The sequence below is a fragment of the Mesocricetus auratus genome, unplaced genomic scaffold (genome assembly GCF_017639785.1).
Source record: "Mesocricetus auratus isolate SY011 unplaced genomic scaffold, BCM_Maur_2.0 Super-Scaffold_4256, whole genome shotgun sequence".
Lineage (NCBI taxonomy): Eukaryota > Metazoa > Chordata > Mammalia > Rodentia > Cricetidae > Mesocricetus > Mesocricetus auratus.
The window spans coordinates 3,709,075-3,716,173 of NW_024429182.1; the positions used below are offsets into that span (position 1 = coordinate 3,709,075).

At 47.3% G+C, this 7,099-nt stretch overlaps 1 long non-coding RNA gene across 1 annotated transcript; it reads right to left on the reverse strand.

Annotated features, from left to right (window-relative positions):
• Nucleotides 1-3,444: 3,444 nt before the first annotated feature.
• Nucleotides 3,445-6,815, reverse strand: LOC121134237. Its single transcript, XR_005871292.1, has 3 exons — nt 6,159-6,815; nt 5,505-5,703; nt 3,445-3,735 (listed from the first exon to the last, which is right to left on the reverse strand). It is a non-coding gene; the product is annotated as an uncharacterized LOC121134237 (long non-coding RNA).
• Between the last annotated feature and the right edge of the window lie 284 nt (nt 6,816-7,099).

A 7,099-nucleotide genomic window follows, 5' to 3' on the forward strand; every position in this document is an offset into this window, starting at 1 on the left:
TTTCTCTAGACATCAGTTACCAGAAACCCTTTTAATGAAAGCTCCAGGGCTGTCCATTATGCTGCTGAGGGGCCTGAGTCAGCAGATTCATTCCGATTTAAAAATTTAACTGGCCCTCATCCAACGGTTAATCACAAGCTAATGCACTTTCACAATCAAAGTCCTTCGCTTTGGCTGTCTAAAGGGGATGCTGGATTCAGCGTCCCAGGCAACACGGCATGAACCGGCTGTTTGTGGCTAAGCACCATAGTGTTGCTAGTACAAGTGTGTGTGTGTGTGTGTGAGTGTGTGTTTGTGAGTGTGTGAGTGTGTGTTTGTGAGTGTGTGTGTGTTTTCCTTGAAAGGTCTTCACAGTTATGAGCATTAATAAACCTCTGTGAGGTCAGGCTTGCCACACATGCTTTGCTCCCCTCTTCTGGAAACGGGACAAGATACAACCCCTTATAGGTCTCCTTGGGTTATCGACAGAGTTAACAATGGAGTGGGGTTGGGTAAGAGGCAGGGAAGTTCTCCAAAGAACCCAAACTCTTTCCTCTGAAAGAGCTTTAGAGTAAGACTGATTTTTATCCCAGAAGGCATGAAGTTGAATATTTAATTCCCTGCAGATAAATGGATCTCAGACGAGAGGACAATTACCCGTGTTGGGCCCTGGCACATTTAATGAGTTGAACCAGGTAGTTCCTGGATAAAGCACCATCAAGTTATGAGAAGGCTGGGTCCCTCCATTCAGCACCTGCGCCATTCGGGTGTTTGCGATAAAAACCAATTCTCTGTACAGGTGCAAACCCCAGAGGTCCACACTGCTTGCCCACTTGAGTCAAGGGCAGCTCCCATCACAAAGGAAAAAAAAAACCCTAAAGTGTCTTCTTCCGTAGAATCGCAATTGCTTGATTAAAGAAATGCTGTGTTTCTTGAGTGGTTTCTTTTGTTTCCATATTGAGCAAAGCCGACCTGTTCTATTAATTGCATAGAAAGTACTCTTTTGTTCCCTGGCTAATAATGACTTCCTTGTTAGAACCGAGTTCAGAAATTGACAGATCAGTCTATTTCACCTAACCCAGCGGATTCTTTATACTCGAGTGTCATAAGGAAGAGGTTTCCGTGTCTCATTGTTCAACGTCCCCTTGATGTGTAAGCTGAGAGCCTTAGAGCGCATAAAACATTTACACTCAAGAAGCACGGCTCTCATTAATAGACAGATATGTGGTAGTAGTGCAGCTGAGTTCAGCATGGGAGGGGACCGTGTGTGAATGACTTACAGGGAAAATTGCCCAAATTATCAGCGGATGCAAAATAATTATGCGGTTAAAAACTAGGGGCTTGTTTAAAAACAAAAAAGAGGCAAGGTTTAATCTGAAAATCTCACCCTTTCTCTTCATTTCTCTCCTGTAGTTTACCACAGGCGTTGGGGCTCCCAGGGCAGGAGCTAGCTGAGCAGACAGAACTCTAATTCTGCAGGAGATGGCTTGGGGACTCAGGAGAAAACATGCGTGATTCCAGAAGGATTGGAGGCTGGCTGCACTGAATAGACAGCTCAATCTTCTGAGGGTGTACTACGTACGTGTGTGTGTGTGTGTGTGTGTGTGTGTGTGTGTGTGTGTGTGTATGTGTGTGCGTGTACACCTCAGGTCACTTCTGATGCTGTAACTGAGTGTCAGAAACTGGCTGATTTATGAAGGAAGAGTCTGTTCTGCCCACAGGTTTAAAGGCTGGGTGACGTTGTTTGCTGCTGGGATAAAAAGTCCTGACAAAAGAACTTGGGAAGAGAGGGTTGTTTTGGCTCTGAGTCCATCAGAGCAGGGAAGCCATGGCGGTAGGAACTTGGGGCAGCTGGTTATACTGGGCCCGTCAAGGAAGGAGACAGCAAAGAATGCTAGTGTTAACCCTGTTTTCTGCTTTGTATGCAGTCTGGACCCAAGCTCAGAGAATGGAGCTGCCTACTTTCCCACGACAATTAGCCTAATCAAGGTAATTCCTTACAGGCACGCCCACAGGGCGATCTCTCAGGTGACTCCCTAAGCAGCACAGTAAGTAACCCAAGAGGCATAGTCTGGTGAGGGCTGTGTGCTGCCTTAGGGCATGGCAGCAGAGTAGAGGGACAAGGCAGTGTCTGTGAGCACAAAGTCCCACAGATAGACCCACCTTCTACAGCTCACCGCCACTGTCAAGTGTTAATCCATTCATGTGTTCTCAGTCCCCGGGAGCCAAACATCTCCTACAAATCCTACGACCTCTCAGTTCTGTGAATCTGGCCATCAAATGTCAACGAGATCCAGGGGCGAGACTAGCCATATTCAGCCATACATAATAAATGAGCTCCTTGGATATGACAATGTCATACGCAAACCTCCTCAGACATTTAGGAGACTACGTGAACTGTCCGAAGTATAGATCTCTAGACTACCCCACTTACAGGAAGCCCCACCACGGTGTGTAAGTGGCTAGGTTGGTTGGTAGTGGTTTCAGTAAGGCAAATGCTTTAGTTCCAAAATGTGACTAATTAGCGACACATCGCCCACAGAGTCCACTTCTAGAATGCCTGCTCTGAATTAGGTCTCTTGCTTTCTGAGCGTTGGACTTGGGTGGGCTAGGGTGAAGGACTCTAAGTGCAGGATTTGGTGGCTGCAGTTTATTTGGTCCAGCACCATCTGAAGATGTTCCTCTTCAGGATGAAAACAAAGCCAAAGCTGGAAGCCTTAGTTCGGGAGGTCTGGGAGAAGACAACCATCAGGAGACTGAAGCAATAGGAATTGAGAGAACCACACGCAGAGTCCAGATGGGAGCAGCCGTACAGCAGTTTTTTGTTTGTTTGTTTTAAATAAGGTATTTGCTGCCTCAGGAACAAACAGTACCTGAGCTGCAAAAGTGCAAAAGATACTGAGCTCAAGACACAAACACCATAGTTTATGTTCCCCCACGAGCTACTTTGTAGACGTTCCTACAAAATATAGGACAATCTCAAGGGAAATTGCTTTTTTTTTTTTTTTTTTTGGTTTTACGAGACAGGGTTTCTCTGTATTGTTTTGGAGGCTGTCGGTCCAGCCCGGCCTCGAACTCACAGAGATCCGCCTGTCTCTGCCTCTGCCTCTGGGAAATTGCTTTTAACACTTCATGGTAGCCTTCTCCATGTCTGCTCAGCCCTACCCCAACTCAACTTATACCCCTCACTAAGACCCCACTAGCACCGTTAACACCTCAGGTACAGAGAGGGACCCATGCTGGGTTAATCCGAGTGAAGCCCTCTCCACCTGACCTACCTTGGAGGTTGCACAGACCAACATATTTTCCTTTTGGCAGGTTGATTTGAATTTGCGCCTCTGTTGCCTGCAACCCACAGAGTCCTGAATAATACACAGGGCAATCTAGTTTTCATTTTCTTTTCCTCATACATATAAAGATGCACTCGTCATAAACACACACCAACATAATTGGTACTCATTCTGCTGTAATCAAATTGAAAAAGCGTCCCCCCCCCCACCGCATCCCGACCCCTTTGCTATAGGAGTTTGTTCCTCATAGGAAGCCTAGGGGTGGGCACACAGATCAAGAAACGATGGGGCCGTCGTCCCCACAGCCGCGGAACATCAGAGGCTAAAACCTTGATATCGAAGCAGGATTCAGATTCGCCTCTCTGGGTTCTCTTCTCACTGCTACAAGGGGAGAAGCATAACAGTAGGTGAAGGCATGTGCTCTCTCTGGTGCCTCTGCGGAGATGCTTGAAATGATGGGCAACAACTGGGGATACATGGGAGAAAACAGAATGATCCGTCAAGAAATGTCACGTCACGTGCTTCCTTTGTGAAAGCATTGCTGCGTGGTGTCTACAGATGGATAGAAGGTGGTCCGCCAGCCCGAAGAGGACCGCACTCTATCTGGGGAGATGAGACATGCACACAAACAGAAGTTACCCACATAAAGGAAGCCAATACCATACCAGTCCTGGTTGTGCCAGACAGGAAAAGCTGCACAAGTGTGAAAGCACTGTGCACCCAGCGCAAGCTGGTGTTTTATTAAGTATTGGTTGCAGGGAGACTTTGGCTAACTTTAGCCAAAGGAAGAACTTACTGGGGGGAGGGGCAACATCCTGAACTGACTAGAGACAGTGGGGGCTACAGAGGGGACTCGGTGGTTCAGAATCCGTAATGCACACAGAGGGCTCACGTTTAGTTCCCGACACCCACATAGGGCAGTTCACAAACTCTTATAACTCCAGCTTCAGGGGACCCAACACCCTCCTCCCTCACCTTCACTCAAGTGTATACACACACACACACACACACACACACATGCACACACACGCACACAAGCACGCATGCACGCACATGCCATAAAATAAAATACAATGTTTTTTTAAGAAGGGAGTTGAACAGATGAGCTTCAGAAGGAGGAAAGCAGAGAAGCTCCAAACAGCCTCCTTCACGCTCGTCATGGTGGCAGGCGTGGTGAATAAGGCCTGGGCTTGGTTGGGAGCCAGCGGAAGGTTAAATGGGACAAGGAGAAGGATGTGCAACCCATCTCCCCGCACCCCTTAAGCAGAGAGTCTGTACTTACTGTTCTTAGAGCCTGGGAAGAGATGCCTGTGATGGCTGACCAGCTATAACTGATGTGGGGACCAATGAGACCAGAGGGAGGCTTATGTATACTGGAGGGAAAACTGTTACTGCAGTGCCATCTCCGCCATAATGAAGAATTCTCCAGAACCATTGAAGAGCACCTGGGGGACCTTAACCACTTACGAGCCAAGAGCGCCGCTCAGAAACCAACTGTCTAGAAAGCCGTACTGCCCTGAGACGTGGGATTCAGCCATCAGTATGCCGGAGGAAACACTTGGCCTTCCGGCTTTATTGAGCACTATCGACAGGCCTGGGCATCCATGACAGTTAATCGCAAGGTTCCAATTAGCTCCTGTCTCCTAATGCCCTCCCACTGGGCTGTGCTGTTCAATGGGGGTCACATGTACACTCTTAGAGAGAGAAAACACCCCCAACGTTGCCCGGGGGTGGGGTGGAGGGTGTAATCAGGAAACAAGCGAGCATGAGTTAGGACACCGAGCTGTGTTTCATGGGAGAGGAAACATATTTCAATTTTTAAAAATAATATTTTAAAAGTCTTCATGGCCACGGGATGGGGAGGGAGTTAGGGAGTGGGTGCAGAAATGACAGTGTCATCCGCAGCACCCACAGATGGCTGTCTTCAGCTCAGCCAAGCAGGCGGCAGAAGAGTTGACGAGGACGCCCTGCAATCTTTCTAAGGGATTTCTTGTTACTAACAGGCTGTGCTGTTAGGAAAGAAGCCTTATTCTCCGGAATCTCGGACGCCGCCGGGGAAGAATCCCGGGAAGTGAAGCCTAGGAGGCTGCCCCCGTCTCCACTCTGGATGAAGCTGGTCAAGGCTTCATCCAGAGTCATCACAGGGTTGTTGTGGAGGGGGGGGGAGGGGGAGCCTAGCCCCCTGTGGCTCACAGCCTTTGTTGTTTGGGGTAATCTATCTTTAACCTTCTTCACCTCCAGGCTGTGACAGGTCCCATGGGAGAGGCGCCATGTGTCCAGCTCTGCTTGTGACAGTGGTGACCATCTTGTCCTCTTCTCGTTTGGCCGGGAAGGGCGGTAAGCCGGTTGGGGCCACAACAGTGAGGTCACAGTCTTCAGTTTTGTATCTCCTGGGTCTTCCACTGATGTCCTGTCAGAACCCTGATGATCAGAACTCAAGCAGAAAACAAAAGAGTGAGATTCCCGTCCCAGAGTCTATGACCTTTGACAAGGTCAGGGGTGTTAAGAGAAGCTTTTTCTTTGAGAGAAGCCTTCCCGCCCCCCCTGGTTCTAGAGCCGCATCAGTCCCAAATAAACACACAGGAGGCTATATTAATTATGAAGTTGTTGGCCTTTTCTTGTTTCTTACTGGCTAGTTCTGACTTAAGTAATTACCCCATAATTGTTAATCTAAGTATTTCTCTTACTGGAGAATAGTTCTGGGCTTCCTACCCCATGGCTGTTACATGTCGACTCTCTGTGTTTCTCCTTCCCAGAGTTCTCCTGGACTCCTAGTCCCACCTATCTAGATTCCTATTGGCTCAACAGTGCTTTATTGACAAAAGACTTCCCCAACACAGGGGTACCCACGAATGGTGTCTGCTACCTCAGAAACCATGCTTCACTCACATGTAGACCTCTCCCCCGCTGTCTCTCTGTGCTTTGTAAGGTTCTACAAGTGGTGGAGGAGGTTTTAATAGGATTAGGAGACAAAGATTCAGACAGGCTGAGTGGGTTCCTCAGTTTACATGGTTACTAAGTTGTGACGTCAAGGTTCCACCCTGACTCTCCACGCCCACTTTGGGTTCTGCAGGAGCAGACAAGTGGGGACTCCTTGGTTCTGCAAGGCTGGCTCGAGAGCCATGCAGGCTTTGGTTTGAGCCCCTGTACACCTCCTCTCATGGGAAAAGATTCACAGAGTCTTAAGTCTTCCTTTCACTAGCTATAAAATAACGGTAGGGCAGTTTTTGAGACCTCATTGAACAAAAGGGCCCATTGAACACGCTAAGGGTCAGCTTTTTAGGATAGAAATAAGCTACTTCAGCGAGCACTCTGTTTACCTACCTGGATTTGGTACAATAGATGGTCGCCCATAACTCTACGAGATCACATAGACAATGTCATGACCCAGTGCTGAACTGGAAATACTCTGTGCTCTGTGTTTTAAGTACTTGAAATGTATCATCTGTTACAAGGTCCTCTTGAACAGATTCTAATTTTTGGCAATATTTTCAGCAACATATATTATAAAATGTAAATTGGTATAATCCTCTTAGGAAGCATTTGGGAAATTTATATTAAGAATCAGAAAAAATGTTAATACTATTTGACTAAGTAATTCCGCTGGTGGGAAGTGATGTAAAATATCTAAGAAACCATACCCCCCTCACACATTCACATATATTTGTCACAGGAGCATTCAAAATGATATAGATAAGCATAATGCTTGCAATCTGTCTATCATCTATGGCTATTCTTGGTGGCAGAGAACACAAACAAGCCTAATTATGTTCAGTAAGGAAAAATCGTGGAAAGTCGTTCCTTAGTGAATGGCACAAAGAATCAGAACT